This window comes from Platalea leucorodia (assembly GCF_965183815.1).
Source record: "Platalea leucorodia genome assembly, chromosome: 8".
Taxonomy (NCBI): Eukaryota; Metazoa; Chordata; class Aves; order Pelecaniformes; family Threskiornithidae; genus Platalea; species Platalea leucorodia.
In genome coordinates, this window is record NC_138830.1 from 38,468,665 (window position 1) to 38,485,287 (window position 16,623).

Sequence of the window (16,623 nt, forward strand, 5' to 3'; positions counted from 1 at the left end):
GGTGCTAAAAATCAAAGACAATTAATAGGATCATTAAGACTGATAGATTTTATGGCTGCCTATAAAGATGAAATATAAAACAAAATTACCAGCCTTTCGAATTTAAAAAGAGCTCTGGTAGGTGAAGATGAAGCAAAATTGTAACATCTGCTACTTGCAGGTAAGGTTAAAATAATCAACATTTCACCCTCCCCCTGAAACAAAAAATTACCTTTGCCAGTTGTCATTCTGGCACTCCAAATCTGACACTTTATGTTCCCTGTTAAATCATTTTTTTTCCATGCACTTTGAGAGTGGAAATATACACCCTTAAATGACAGGTAAAAAAGCAGATGAGGCAACTGCACTTAGGGTGAATAAATGTGCTTTTGCATCAAGGTACTATCTGCAGGCTTAGGAGGCAGAATTTTCTATTGAAATAGGAGAAAGCATTTCTGAAATCTCTGTGGGTGAAATTCACCCCTGGAGGCAGGACAAGGCCTATGCGTGATGTGCATCCCTCGTGACCCTGTCTGGGGACGCTTGGATGCTTGGATTTGTGCTTGCATTTCAAGAAGGGCTGAATATCAGCCTCGCCAAATAAAATACAGCTCAAATCTGTCCATATACAGTTCTGTGTCGAGGTGCTGGTACCTGAATCTCACGGGAAGCAAAGTCATTTCTAGCTTTTAAAAACAGAAACAGAGTAAAAGTTTGGCCTATTTAAAAAAGATTCAATGAAAATAAAAACAATCGTCGTGTTGGATTAAATACCATTAGAGCTTGGAATAAGGGAATTAAAGGGCTGTGGATTTTTGCTTCTTCCCATCACAGATTTTTCTAGTAATTTCACTAGGGTTTCAGGAGGCAAATGCAGATGGGAAGCATGCGAGGTTCAGGGAAGGTTGCAGGGGAGCGTGACTGAGAGGAGCACTGTTTCTGATCCCTACAAAAGCAGCTTGTACACCGAGAGGACAACAATAGCAAAGGGTCCTGCACCGTCCACCGTCAACGGGGCTGTCGTTTTGATCTGCCCATCCACCTTGTGTAATGCTCATCATCTCCAGGCACTTTATGCCTCAGCCACACAGAAAACCCCATCTGCTCCATTTAATGATTTCTGTTTGATGAATTTTTCTGTATTCATAAAGGGAGATGCTGTCACAAGGGACAGCCTCAAGCACACCCACCCGTACAATCTGTATCCAGCTCCCAGCCATAATCATTCAGGCTCCGCTCCTAATATAGCACAAGGCCTGCAGAATCGGGGGTTCGCTGGCAGCAGGCTTCTGATTCCTTCATAAACTGTAATTCTGATACGGCAGGTTTAATTAAGTACGTGGCAGTTAATCAGCCACTGAAAACAGGGGCCTCCACTGGGGAATTACCTGAGTGAAAACAGACCAAACATGAAGGGGTTCCCTTGAAACTCTAGCACTCGTGCTTCGACAGTGAAATGGAAAGAAAGTTATCAAATAAAATCTGTTTGCTTGTGGCTGTACTGTGACAGCTTTGTTAGTCCTAACAGATGACAAGGATTATTCAATCAATATAGATTTACCCTGAGAGTTTTGCTGTTTTCAGGCACCTCCAGGAAAATGACAGCCATTAAATATGTACAAAGGCCAGTCCAGGGCCTATGGCCTCTAGCTTTAAGCTGCTGCCTTTTCTGAGTTATGTCAGGATCAATTTTTTCTAATAGATATCACTTATCCTACATGATAATCAGCCTATCATAGTCCATTGATTACATGACAGCCTGATTTAGGTCTGGTCTAGAAGATAAGAAACACAGGGAAATCTCTTGCCTGGATTGTCGGGGAATTAAAATCCTCTTTCGGAACTTTTCCCTGAAGTTATTTCATACGTGCAGAAGCCAAGGGAGCTGTTTTGCCTGGTTCCCCTCTCTTGTACATCACCCTCACTCCTGCGTAGCACCCTGGAATTGCAGGGAGCCACAGCTGAAGACTTGGGTCCACTACCTTTATGTCATCTCATTTATGGAAAGGTTGTCTGGGGCTGGTCCTGTTGATTAGCACTGATTGTCGTTCCAGTAAGAGCTGTTGTCTCATTTTGAAAGCTCTGCTATACTTGATCACATTGTATTTAGGAAGATCCACAGTTTGGGATCTGAGTCAGGTGAGCGCTAGATGTGATCAAACAGAAACTTGCAGAACTACAAAGACAACTGCTATTACAAGCTAAGCATGAGATCATGTCTTATTTTTATATGACTCCAAATATCATATTTTTATTTGTATTAACCATGTTTTCTTGAGACATCTTGTTGTTAATGCTGCTATGCTTATTGTGGTGCTGGGGTCGATGTTCCCTGGTTTTTGTGGTATTCGAGAAGGCTCAGGGAAGGCATTTGGGTCTGAAATGTCTAGAAAGCTATTCCAGTGCTCTTTGCTGAATGAGCACCAGATCACTGGATTCATATTGGTGAAAGCTAAGAAAATGCCCTCCTTAGCTTCCATGTGAGGCTGTTGTAAGGGATCCTTTAAACTGTCGTCTAGGTATTTATACGGAACCTTTTACTTCCCATCGGGGCTGGAATTAATCTTGTATATATTTTTCTATAGAACAGTCTCCTCTCTTTGGGTCTGTGGATCCTACTGGAAGTCTCACAAAGACTTGGCAGAATTCTTCATATAGATATGACATGGATTTGGCTAAACATAGTGTGTTTTCTTTGTTTCATTCTGCAAATCGCAGATAGACATCTGAAACTGCACCAACTGGCCTAACATTGCTTTTTCCAATAAGTAATTCCTATGGTTGCCAGGTTGCAGGGATACAAGTCCCAAATGAGAGGCAAAGTGTCTGTACATAATCTCTTTAAAAACGTGGTTTACTCTGTGAAATTTACTGACAGAGATGTAGGATAAAAAAGTTTCATACATCCACATACATGGATTTAGAGGTTTTCTTGGTCAGATATGCAATTCCATCATCTAGTAATATTTTGTTTCTAACTTGCATAAAGGGGAATATTTAGAAGTGCACTTAATATAAACAGTAGTAGACACAAACTTCAAATACAGTGTTTTACATCCTGCCTTTTCTGTTTCATTTAGAATGTGATATGCTACAGTTGTCCTTCAATGTATTATAAAATCTTGATCTTCCTATGCAGGGCTTTGTATTCTTGACTTTTCAAAGGCAACCACAAAAGGAGTAGCATGTGCATTTCACATATTTCTGGCTACCAAGTCTCAAGACATAATGAGATAGCATAGCAATCTTCTACTTCCTGACCACGTCAAAAAAAAAAAAAAAAAAAAAAAAAGAGAGAGAGAGAAAAAAAATAGACCTGTCTACTCTGCTTATATTTCAGTATGCTTCTGTTAAGGTTTTTAACTCATTGCTCATTCATGCTCATTCTAAAATGACAGTACAGTAATTTTCAGAGCGAAATAAAAAGTTTTATATCCAGATGTGTATTTGGAATAGCTACCAGATCCATTTGTCATTATTGCTTTTTGCATACAGTCTGGTCTTATGATTCCTTCATCTTTCAATCTGTGCTTCTAACTCAGAGTGTAGTAATTCTCAGTCTTTGCTGACAATTTTATTATGACTATGATCAAATATATAGGGGAGTTTTGGGTTTTTTTAAGTAGTTTGTTTTCACCACAAAACAATTTGTAAACATCGCAGAGCTCTGATTTCAAAAAAGAAGAGGGTGAGAAACTGATTTTACTATGTTAAAGAGCATACTGGTGTTCACTGGGGAACTTCTGGTTTCTCTCTCAAAGCCCAGTTAACTTTATTTTCTGTAGCTTTTACCATCTTTTGTTATGTGTTTATTTTGAAATTTAAAAAAAAACCCAAGGTGTTATAGATCACATCAGAGTAGATAAAACTGTACTACATTAAACTCTATTAATATATAAGTAGAAATACTAAAGAAAATGGTGCTACTATATATTCCAACTATCAAACAAATCAAATCTGTGTTTCATGTGAGAAAATACAATGAAGTCCAAATATTATGGGGAAAAAAGGCATTTTTGTTTCACTAAGGTGTACACGTTAAATAATCAAAGGATTCAACATGACAATATGGTTATAGATAGTTATCTTAAGTGCCTTCTGTGGTGAGGAACCGAAATTAAGAACTTGAACAAAACATGATACATGAAAGTGCAGGTTCTACAAACACTGGGTTGCTTATTAAAACTACTTTGATCCCTCGTTTCTTTGATATCCTAGGTCTTATAAAGAATTCACTTTCAGGGGTAAATATAGGTAGTTCAGAGAGACTTTATGACATACTGTACATACTGCTCTTCCAGAGACACTTTTTAATTACTTAAGGAAAAAAAAAATCCAGCGAGAGAAAAATGCTGATAGAGTCACTATCAACTGATGTTCGTTTCTAACTGCTGATTATTTTGGTGTAACCTATTTCAATAACACTCTTCTCGGAAGCAGGTCAGGCTTTGGAATGAACAGATCTGCTAATGTTCCAGATTAGCAGGATGAGACGTGAGTTTGTGCAGCAGATGGGGTATATGCTTGTCCCTAAAGGGATCACATATTTGCTTGCTTCTCTGAATATTACCCAGGCACCTGCTGGAAAAGCTGGATTTTTGCTGCTGTTCACTACCTTGGTTCCCTGAGCAGGACTGCAGGGAATTCTCAGAGAGAAGAAGAATCAATATTAATAACGTTTATTCTCTTTTTCAAATCACTTTGAGACCCTGCTTTCTAGTCACTGAGGCCTGCATGAGGCTGGAGATAGTTCCAATGAAAATATATAATGCTATTTTCAAATACGCTGCTCCAATTTTTACCTTTATTCTTTAAAACTACTGTCAGCAAATCCAGGGCAGTATTATAGATCCTGCACAGATTCTTGTGTTTCAGAAATGCGGGTTCGGATTGTGACTTTTCTGTTGAGGCTTTTCTGTGTAACGGGCAGATGCTAAACCTGGTGCTGTGATGTAAGGCTGAGTGGTGGGAAAGATCAGGTTCAGGTAATAGACTATGGTTTCTTTGTAATAGGTAACTGCATTGTAGGCCAAACCTTTATTTTATAAACTTCAGTGGCATTGTCTTCCAGCAGCCCAAAAGGTTCAATGTACATTTTTAGGCCCAGAAATGTGAAAAGATTGCTTCTAATAAACCCCATTTCCCCAGTTTTTTAATGCTCTGTGGACAAACAGGTACGGATTACATGTCGGGAGTCTAGTGATTATTAGGTAACATAAAATTCAGATTTGAAATGAACCAGTGAAATATAATCTTGATAATATCCTGGGTATTTAGGGAAAAAAGCACTTCACTTCTGAATGCTTTTTTCCTCCTCTCAATATAAGGACCTTATTAAACTAGTCTTTTTCTACCAGAATTTACAGTTATTATAAATTAATATTTTTAATTTAAAAAGTTCAATGAACAGATATTGAACACAGTCTGGAGGCATTTTCATGTTTCCAAAAACCAAATAGATCCCTTAGTACAGGTTCACTTGTGATTTCTTTACAAGGCAGAGCTCCGGTTCCTTTGCTGTAAATGCCATTTTACATCTTTGAGCTGAAGAGAAGTCTCTGGCAGCAACAGAACACCTATGACACCCAATTAAGCAGCTCTAATTCAATCCATCCGTGTGCACCAATTACACGCAGAGGCGTTTGGTGAGAGTGCAAATCTCCACACAAATACTTGGCAAGCCAGGTGTCTATATATCAAATATCAGCTCACGGAGACTGCAGCATCTTTGTGAAATGCCCACACATGCAAGTGCATCTCTGTAGAGGACAAGATTATCCTAGCCTTAATCCATACTTGAAAAATAATGTAGAAATTTCCCCTCTTTCCTGGGTCTGCTCATGTTCCTATTCACTAGATCACACTGCCTTTCATTAATTAATTACTTGTCCAATAAACTGCTGCACTTTAACTGATATATTAATCTAAAGGATAACTATGACTCAGCTTAGTAATATTTTGAAATCTGTGGTAAGATATTTGTCAAAGTTTTGTGAATCTGCAAATCGCTTCTGTGATCAACCCATATTATCTAATGTAATATCTGTAATAATTTAAGTTTATAATTTCCGTATTCAACAGCTTTAAAACTAGTTAATGAAGCTCCTTTTGGAGATGATTTATAAATTTATATTTAGATCTACGTAAATTTTGTCATAGTTCTTAGAATAATACTGTTAAACAGATGTCTGCGTTCCCTCCTTAAATCCTCCAGTGTTTTGGTGGATAGCAGATGATGGACAGCTAGAAAAAAAAAAAAAGAGAGTTTTGAACCTAGAAAAAGATTTTTTTTTTTTTTTAAATTATAGACTCTACTTTCTGTCTTCAATAACTCATTGTGATCAAGAATTTAAGATCTCCCTTTGAAAGACTTATATTAATAAACCATTTCAGACATGTTTAACCACCTCACATATAATAGAATTCCTTCAGACACAGAAGATGTAAAAGCAATGTAATGTTCCTTGAGTTGTTATATCATCATTTGAGTATGCAAGCTCCACGTTAATTGATACTTGAAAACACACGTAATTTGTCATTTCCAGATAGAGAGTAACCAAAACAACCCGCCTGTAAATGCAGTCCTGTTTGGGGTAGGTCTTTGGAGTGTGCTTCACTCTTTTTTCCCTCTTTTATTTAAGTGACTTAGATCAAACGTTCAAGCACCGTCTGTAACTAATATTGTTTCCTGGCCTAAACAGATAATTGCCCTTCTGGATGTATAAAAGATGTCTCATGGAGCAAAGTGAAATATCATTAATAAAGGAGAATGATTTACTCACGAATTCTTCAAGAAGTAAGATTAATAAGCCATCCCCTGGTGTTAGATATAATCTTCAGATCTCTCTTCACTGCATGACTTATTTTTGCAACAACTGCACTATTCAATCATTAATCATTACACTCAGTGAGCAGTTTATCTGTGCTAATGTACGTGCTATACACAAACAACTCTCTTTTACATTTGATGAAGGAGGAGGAGGAAAGGTAGGCTCTACAGTGCAATGTGAATGAAATAAAATGAGGCTGCCATATGATACATACGTTTTCATTCTAGATATAGCAACTTCAGTTAGAAGCTATCTCCTTCCTAATGAAAGCAAGATTGCATTTCAATGTGGAGTAATGGTTGTAAGGGAGAAAGTGTGTGTGTGTGGGCCTTAAAAATACATCCGCGGTCTTACCTATTCTTGTGCGAGTAGAGAAAAGGAAGCACAGCTTTGGCTCTTACCAGTGTGCTGATAACATAACCTGCATTACCTTAAGCAGTTTAGCTACGCTAGCACAGAACTCTATATGGGCTAATTTACCTTGACTTTAAAGCTATTTTTACGTGGTGCAAGCCTGAGCATAGACCACTCCAGAGGTGAACCGGAGAGGGGATGAGAGAACTGCTTTGTTTAGCAGTTGTTGGCTGATTTTGGATTCTGCACGAACCCTGTGGGTGTTGGCAATCTGTGTGAGGTGGGGTGCATAGCAGGTCCCCCTTCGGTTTTATTACTAAAAATGGTACGGCAGTAAACTGAGCATTTTACATACCAGAGGATTTTGTCATAAGTAATAGAGCTCAACTCCATTAGCAGTGACAGAATAACGCATACCACCCAGTCCAGTTCAGAGTTTGTCTTCCAGCAAATTCCTCTCACTTTTGCTTCATCTTTAGAAAACTGACTTCCCAGACAGCTAATGAACTAAAGTAGTAAAACTGTCATCAAAGAGGAGACTCATGAGTTCAGGATATAATACTTCTGAGAGACCTGGACCCATAATTATAATAAAAGAATAAAGATTATTAGCTTCATACAATCTGACATAAATGTAAAATTTATCTCTTATTTTAAAATCCAGTTGGTTTTCCTAGGCAGATATCCACCACCCCCAGATACACAAATCAGTTCTGTTTAATTTGTTTCTTCTAAGGACTAGCAATAAAGATTTCTAATTTTTTTTTTATTTTTCTTCTGGGGATGCTGACAGCCATCCGACAATTCAGTTACGACTGTGTGCTGGTACAGATGAATAAAGTGCTCATGATTAGGAGTTCATTGTCTATTCCCCCAGTGTTCTCCAACAAAAAAGCAACTCAGGGAGAATGGAGCAGGGAAGCCCGAATCTGGTCTCTAGAGTAGGTCTGCTGTTCTGCAGGTAATTCTGCATCTGCACTAGAGTGGAAAGGACTGTGGTATGAGATGAGATGAATCCTGCGCTGGCAAGGCCAGCGGATGAAAAAAACAACAGTGGAGGCAATGTCAAGTTTTGTTTGGCTCTTCTCTGCCCCTGCATAAGCCTTCTGGTGAGCAAAAGAGACCAAGACTTCTGTAATGGAGAAAGATGGTCTGGTGGTGACCTTAAGAGATGGAGGGAAAGTGAAAACACATGCTTTTAAGTGATTGTTAGCATTTTAGAGAGAGAGCATGAAACAGGGAGGGGAAAAATTAAACATAGGAAATAGCCGTTGCGTTTCCACATGACATTATTTTGAAGTAACTGAAAAATGTTCCATTGATCTTGTTTTTCTTCCAGTGGAGAACTTGGTTTTCAAAAACATTGTTATTCAAGCCAATATCTCTCTATATAGGGAATCTTTCCTAATGACTGGATATTGTTTAGTAACTGGAAGGGAAATTTTGTAATAATTGTTGCCTTAAATGCCAGGCTCACCTTTCATGAAGAATCTCCAAGTGCTTTATAAATATTAATTAATATACTAGTAGAGTAGCATTCTCATTGTGCAGTTAAAGCAAGGCACGGTGTGTAAGTAAATCTGAACTGGCTCTGGGGAAAACTCTCTTTTATATGCTAAGGTCCTACAGATAAGGACTTTTATGCTATTTTTTATCCATTGGCTTTTTGGTGAGGGCATGACTAGTCTTCCCATTGGTTTGGAGGGCTGCTCGGTCACCCTGCAAGTCCTTCAGAGCCAGCTCATTTTCTGCATGCAACCGGTGCTTTGTGGTGTGGCAGAAGGGCTCTGCGAGCCAAAAAACTCTGCAAAACTGCTGTTCTCTGCTGCGCGCTTCTGGCCTTGGCCTCGCTAGAGGGACAGGGCAGGAATCAAAGCTTAGGCATCTGGCGTAGCTTGCCAGGTGACTGCAGTTTTGAGCTGGATAATACATACCTATTTCAGCCATTTTTATTTCTTCTACTGTCTAATTAAATTAATGAGAAAGTATCCTCCCTCTCTTTCCTTGATTACTTACTTTGAGAGGCTTCCTGAAGGTTTTTCTTGCTGGCTAAATGCCCATGGAAACTCTAACTGAGCATGCTTAATTATTCTGGAAAGACCTGACTCCTTCCTGGTGAGGTACCTGACCCCTATAGCAAGGTACTTAGCAAAGTGAAAAACGGTCACAGCATCTCCATTTTCAGTAGGAGTGGTGTTACTGGCTTCTTCTCCCTTTCAGTGGATGTGATTGTCATATAATTGTCATATAATGTGATTGTCTAGCTTCTGCCAACACTCACCCAAAAAGTGTGATAATTAAAAGTGCACTGCAGCTATTGAATGACTTTCCAGTTACAGAGAAATGTGCCCTAGTTTGGATCAAGGGCCGCATTCAGATCCATAAGGTTTATGGCGGGTTCCCACAGTAATACCAAATCCCTGTTTGTGAACGAGAGAATCCTAGTTTGGTTCGTATTTACAAACCACACTGTCATTACCACTGATGCAGTATCAGCTATGATAATTATCACTGTGCCTTCAGCTTCAACAGAGCAGACATTTGTCTGATCCGCGTGGAGGGTTGCCAAGTTGGCTTGCGGTATACTTGCTGAAATTAGATGGCTTTTTTCAGCTTGGATTGCACCAACACCCACTCATGTTAACTGTGAAGGAATTAGTGTGGTTAAAATGACATTTCTGATGTTGTCTTGTGAAATTTGAGTTCTGAATTATGAATTACAGTAATACGACTTCTGTTCCATTTAGCGACTCGGTGGAATGTAACGTTAAGATATTTTGACCTTTTTTGGCAATTGCAACTTGGAGAAGGTGGTAGCTGTAGATAAAATTAGAGGATACTCTCATGTTAACAAACTGAAAGTTGCAAAGTTTGGCTTTACAAAGCAAACTTTCACTCTTCCAAGCTGCCTGGTGGTCTACTCTGGTTTGTGTTTTTTTTTCCAATATGCTACCTAAAAATCTTTTCCCTTAATTTTCCCCGAGAAAACCCTCTTCACAAAGAATTTTTGCTGTGGTTTAATTTTTATTCAGTTGGAGAAAATAGAATCTATCTGATATTCAGAAAAGCAGTTTTCTCTAATAAGATTAGTTCATGCACATGTGTGTCAATAGTAAGGAGTTTTTATGGTCTTTAGCACTGTCCTCTTTTCTTCCAGCTGCAGATTCATGGGTGTTTTTACCAGTGGTTTTAGTGGGAGGAGGATTAAGCCAATGCTTCTGAAAATCCCAACTGGGACATTTTTCCATGTAATAGCCCGGGACTGAGCCACATGGAGAAATGTTTTCTCTGTATAATTTGGAATACCTCTCAGGAGCCAGAGATATAGATGGGAGGAAAAAAATCATGGTTGTGTGCAATCTAGTGAAATAGGTTTGTTGGTCAATAATTCTGGAAAGATAGCTTTATTTTTCTAAGTCAAGTCAGAATACAGATGTTAGGTGCTGCCTCTCCCAGCCCAGTCACTGGAGTAGGGCTTACAGCTCCCTGCTACAGCGTTGAATCGTGGCTAGGGTGAATATACGCACTGACTTGACCTCATGAGTTCCTTTTATAGTTCATTTTCATCACTGTCCTTTATGCTGGTCTCTGTGGGATCATCGAGCAGATCCAGCCTAAGCAGCAGAGGAAGGGCAGGATCTCCCTTGTGGGGCTGTTACGGCTGCATCTGAGCAAAGCCCCTTAATGATTCAGATAGGTTTGCCTGGGCTTACAGGGGGAGAAAAATTCACCCTGCAAATAAAGAGCGATGACCGGTGTAGCTCACAGGAATACGCTGAGCAACTTAATTATGTTGAGCGCAAGTTCAAGCGGTATCTGTAGGTAACATATGTGACTTCAGAGCCGGAGATTCAGGAAAGTGGGTTCTATATTTTGGTAGACTGTAAACTTGCAGATGATAGCAGGCATTAATCTAGTTAACACGAAAAGCGAATACATCAGTTATCCCATGGAAAATAGAGTTGTGTCCTATAGTTGACATCAATCACTGGAACGGATCAATGTTTTTCAATAAGAAAATCAACAAAGATATCATTTCTTGCCAAAAGGATATTTCTGCTGGAAATAGCGGTTACTGGCAACTTTTTTGTTTTCATTGAAAACCCCAAGACTGAAAATTCTTGATTTGCAGCCTGTCAGTTAAAACACAAAAACTTTTATAGAAAAACTCCTGTGAAAGCATTGTTCTCATTAATATCTTCTGTGAGAACAAAAACCATTTCCTGCTTGACTTAATAGTTTTTTAAAGTAAGAATTTTTACCTGTATTTCACTTCTAGCTAGGTTGTGCCCTGCTGTTACCAAGAGCCGTGATATGGGTGTCTGTTCTAGGACATGCCGTGCTGACGATGCTCTCTCAGATTGCCAACATGAATGTTTTGAAAGTGCAGGAGGACAAATTCAGATTCAGTTGTGTGAAACTTCAGCGAGTTAACCTCGCTGTTGTTTCTCTGGATTCATGAAGTGTAACGGGCCATGAATCAGTAATTTTAATTCACAAAAGAACGTGTTGTATGTATTTAGGTCCTCCAAACAGTGCTGTAAGAAGCAATGCCTATTAAGCTTTCTAAACTAGTCAAACTAGGTCAGAGTGAGGGAAAACTGTACCAACGTTATGATTAAAAGGCACCAGTATAACGATCCTAGATAGCATTGTCGTCTTTGTTCCCATGAGTCACTGCCTACCAATATGGTTATTTTAGCTCTGTGACTTCTTAAAAAAAAGCTTTGCCCACATCTTTAAAAAAAATTATCGGTCCTCTCTTCCCCTTTTCCTACTAGATTATTTGTCGTTGCTGGTTTGCTAGAAAATAATTGTGCACATTTTCATTTGATTCTGTCTCTTTTGCCCCTTATTTGAATTACTGATGTCCCTTCCGTTTCCTTCTAAGGGTCTGTGTGTCGACTGGTAAGGACTGCATCCTTACCAAATGCAAAATTGTAGCTTCCCTGAAATGTTGCCGGGAAAATGTTTGCCAGTTTGTTTTTTTTTTTTTTCATTGGGTTGATTTTTTTCCTCCCTTTTCTCGTGGGGGAAGGGAGTAAATGAAGCACCCAGGATTTTATGATTGGCCCTAATCAGTTTTCATAACAATGAAAGAGTCCCTATTGCATGAATATTAAATTTTGATGAAGCTTTTTTTTTTGAGGCTGTAGATTTAAGACAGCTTGGTTACCAGAACTCCTCTACTCTGTGTCAGCACTCTGTGAGATACTGAATATTATACTTTCTATATTTGCTGCTCAGATGTCATTTAATATTAATTTGCAAAATACTCATTCCTTTTAAAAATAATGTTCTTATTGTATGATTTATTTGATGTGGAACTCAGAGTTTTGTCTTTTCTCACATAAAATAAAGCACCTTTCAGAGGGAGATGATCTGTTTCTTCCCGTACGTGTGGCACAAAATGTCAACATTCTTCCTGTCATTCTCAGACTCAGTGAACGGTGAAGCAAACATCAGGCACTGCTTGCGTTGAGAGCAGTGGGGAACTATTGAGTTTTTGTTTTCAGAAATGTGCACCATGAACCTGAAACGTTCAAGGATTTGCAGCCACTGCAAAAATTTCTTATTTGTCCTCCTGTGACTCCTGAATTCTTAAACTTTGATCTGTAATTTTTGCCCCTCAAATTTGGATCTTGCGGCTATAGTCCTCGTGCTTCCAAAAAATACAGGGTCAGACTGCTGTTATTATTCCTGCATTGGGCTCTTCATTTTTCATATCGTGGCTCTAGACAAAACTTGCTTTTTATATGCTTCAAACCTCTGGGTCTAATCCTATAAACACTTATATACTATATTGCTTAATTGTAACTATCTGTATAATCCCATGATGGAGTTGATGAAACTGCTTACATAAACAAACATTGGAATACATATATAAATGTTACCATTACGTGTTATCCTACTCTACTAAAAGTAGTGCAAAAATCCCATCCACTTCACCAAGAAACAAGTTGTCCGAAAAGACATAGGCAATTTAAGCTTCCCTGGGTATGGATTTAATTTAGAGCACTGCTTTTCTTGCAGGGGCTAACTGAAACACACTGAAATCTGCTGAGGGCCTGGTGGGAGTGACTGACTCTGGACTAACTTTGAGTATTTGGAAAAAGTGAGTTTATGGAGGAATTTGAATGACAAGATTGTAACAAAACATAAAGGCGCTGTCAATTACAAGAATTCGAATCTAGTGAAATGACCGGAATTGCAGCACTGCTAGAGGGAGCACTGGGGCTCAGTGAGGGGCTGAAGAGCTGACTGTTCCCTTGATTATGTGGACAGTTCTCCACGTCTTCGAAATCCAGAACTTGTTATCTGTTAATAATAGTTCTAACTGTATATCATATTCACGTACATTTTGGAGGGTTTCCACGTTCTTCTTGAAGTTTGGAAACCAGAACCGGGCAGCTTTTCCTAATAATTCCTATCAGTGTTATGCATAGGCGCATTGTTTCAAATGCACTTTTTTCGTCCTTGATTCCTCTTGTTGGATTTGAACCAAATCCCGTTGACCATAGAAGGAAGACTTGCAGTATTGGACTTTGTAACTATTAATATTCTTATTCATAAAACCCACTTTAAGATTTACAGGTTAGTTACCTGAAATTGCTGCCATTTTCCCTCATGTTGATGAATCAGGTTCTCCTTTTTAAAAAAGTGAAATAAGGTAAAGGCCTCAGGATAGAATTTGAAGGTTTTAAATATTCTTGTAGACTACTGTGAACTTGAGATTTATATCCACAGTCTTCATTGACATTTATAAGTGCTATGTGTGTTTATTTCAAGCTAAAGTGGGATTTCTTGTAGTACAGCAGCCAATGGCTTTTTTCCCTTACTTGGATATGTTTTACAGTTGTTTCCTTGTAATATATCATTATGCCAAGAAATTTGAAATGCTTAGTTCTTAACACAGAATACAACCCCTAAATGTGTTCTGGGGGGGTGTTATTATTATTATTTTTTGGAAACCGTACAAAAAATATGGCCAGCACTATTATAATCCAAGGGAACACATTGGATTTAACAACGCAAATTACACATTTGGGGAAGGATTCTTTATTATTCCCCACAGGAAGAATTCAGAATTCTTATACTATCGCTGTGCACCTCTCCGTGGGCAAGGGGAATAAACAAAGCAAATTAAAGTTAAAGTAATGTTGGTTTTGTTGTTTGATTTGCTAGTAATCTGCCTCCAAAGCGAGTTCATGGCTTAATCAGTAGTGTAAGTGGACAGCTATCTGGATAATTGTCTAAGGTCCAATATGTCGTGTCAAGTTTTTGTCAGTGTCTCAGCCAGCTAAAACAGTTTTGGTTTTGTTTTTTTACTGTGACGTACCCTGTTTGTGAGGCTTTATGAGAAGGCTGTGACCCAGTAAAGTTACATTCTGAAGGAGAAGATAGAAGCAAGTTAATGAAGAGAAATAAAATTGGCAAGCGAAGTGAGCAATGTGATATAGCTGTCATGGGAAGCTCCTGTTTCTTGGGGAGGTAGCAAGTTTGACTTAGGTGGTAAGGAGAGATAAATGGAAAGAAATAGAGAGGAACTGAGCTGGAAGGGAAGAAAGAAGAAAAGAGAACAAGGAAAGCAGGCCTGGTATGAAGTCCAGATGACAAGTCCTTGTATACTTGACACTGTTGTCTACAAGTTGTGGTTGACTGAATCGAGCCCAGAAGGAGTTTATTTAAAGTAGCAAGGTGTCGTGGCTGGGTAGGTCCTGCTGAAAGAGCAGACTTATTCTAGCACAGTTACTGGAAGACAAGCAAGCTTTTAGACCTTCTTCCTCTCCCATCTCCTATTGACGCTGCTCATTGTGGCACATGTTCCCACTGTGTGTGGTCAGGTTGCATAGCTATGTAACCATCCTACATTTAGAACAGCTTTGTGTCCGGTGCCGTTAGCTCATAATAACTGTGAGCCTCTTTCTAGACCCAAAATACTATCTCCACCCATTATCATACCAGCTCCTTTGGCACTATCCCCAGAACTACTCTCCAGCCCACAAGGGGAAATGTAGGGAAGGGAGAAGGTTGGTGGGGGCAGCACAAGGTGGAGGAAAGCCCTCTGGTTGCCTGAAGGTCCTTGCTATGGCTGGTAGGCCTTTTTTAATCATAATGTGAAAAAGTTGTCTGTTAATTGCTTTTGATTACAAATGCAACAGGAGGTGAAAAGGAACATGGTATGTACTCCATATTTGTGGCTGGGGAGCAGAGCTACAGGAAGACTAACATCCAGGCTCTCAGAGGAAATTTGTGGCAAGTCCAAGAATTGAACACAAGTCCTATGTCCCCAGTTGCTGCTTTAACCACAAGAATCCTGTCATTCTACAGATAGACTCTAAATATATAGTGATAGGATGTTTATTTTAAATTCCAAAGCATCCCTCATTGAGAGACCTCATTGTCCTTGGCAAATATTTAGGGAGCCTAAATACTCCTTAGGAATTTATGGTATAAGGGAGACTCAGTCAATTCTGTAAATTCAGTGCCCTAACCACCTATTCTTAATTTTTTTTACGCATCAGAAAACTTACAAATACACGACTGTGTGAAGCCTTTTAGATTTGTGTGTCTGATCCTGGTAGCAGACTACACTAGTTTGGCATGCATGACTGTACTCCAAAAGTGCATACAAAATCATCTCCACTTGTTTCTCCAACCCTACAAGGAAAGCTACTAATTTTGTAACATACTTCAATTTCGTCCAAGTGAAATTAGTGAGATAAGGATCTGTAAAAGCAAATGGTTCTTCCCGTGCTGCATGGTGTCATAAGTTAAAAGTCATTAAAAATCACATTTGTTTGCATTTATTGAGCCTTACTATTAAACTATAGTGTGAGAGCAAAAAACCATCGCATTTGGATCTGAGTTTGCCCATGTAAATGGGATAAATCTGCTCTTCCTAGATGCCAGTTCCTCTGGTGGAAGGATTCTTCCAAACCACGCCCTGTGAAGAGCTGGGTAAAGGGCAGTTAATTAGAATCATAGAATATCCTGAGTTGGAAGGGACCCACAAGGATCATCAAGTCCAACTCCTGTCCCTGCATAGGACAACCCCAAAAATCACACCATATGTCTGAGGGCATTGTCCAAATGCTTCTTGAATGTTGTCAGGCTTGGCGCCATGACCACCTCCCGGGGGAGCCTGTTCCAGTGCTCCACTGCCCTTTGGGTGAAGACCCTTTTGCTAATGCCCAACCTAAACCTCCCCTGGCATATCTCCCTGCCGTTCCCTCGGGTCCTATCATTGGTCACCAGGGAGGAGAGATCCGCGCCTGCCCCTCCTCCTTCCCTTGGGAGGAAGCTGTAGACCGCGATGAGGTCTCCCCTCAGTCTCCGCTTCTCCAGGCTGAACAGACCAAGTGACTTCAGGCGCTCCTCATACAGCGTCCCCTCTAAGCCCTTCACCATCTTTGTGGCTCTCCTCTGGACACTCTCTAGTAGCTTCGTATCCTTTTTG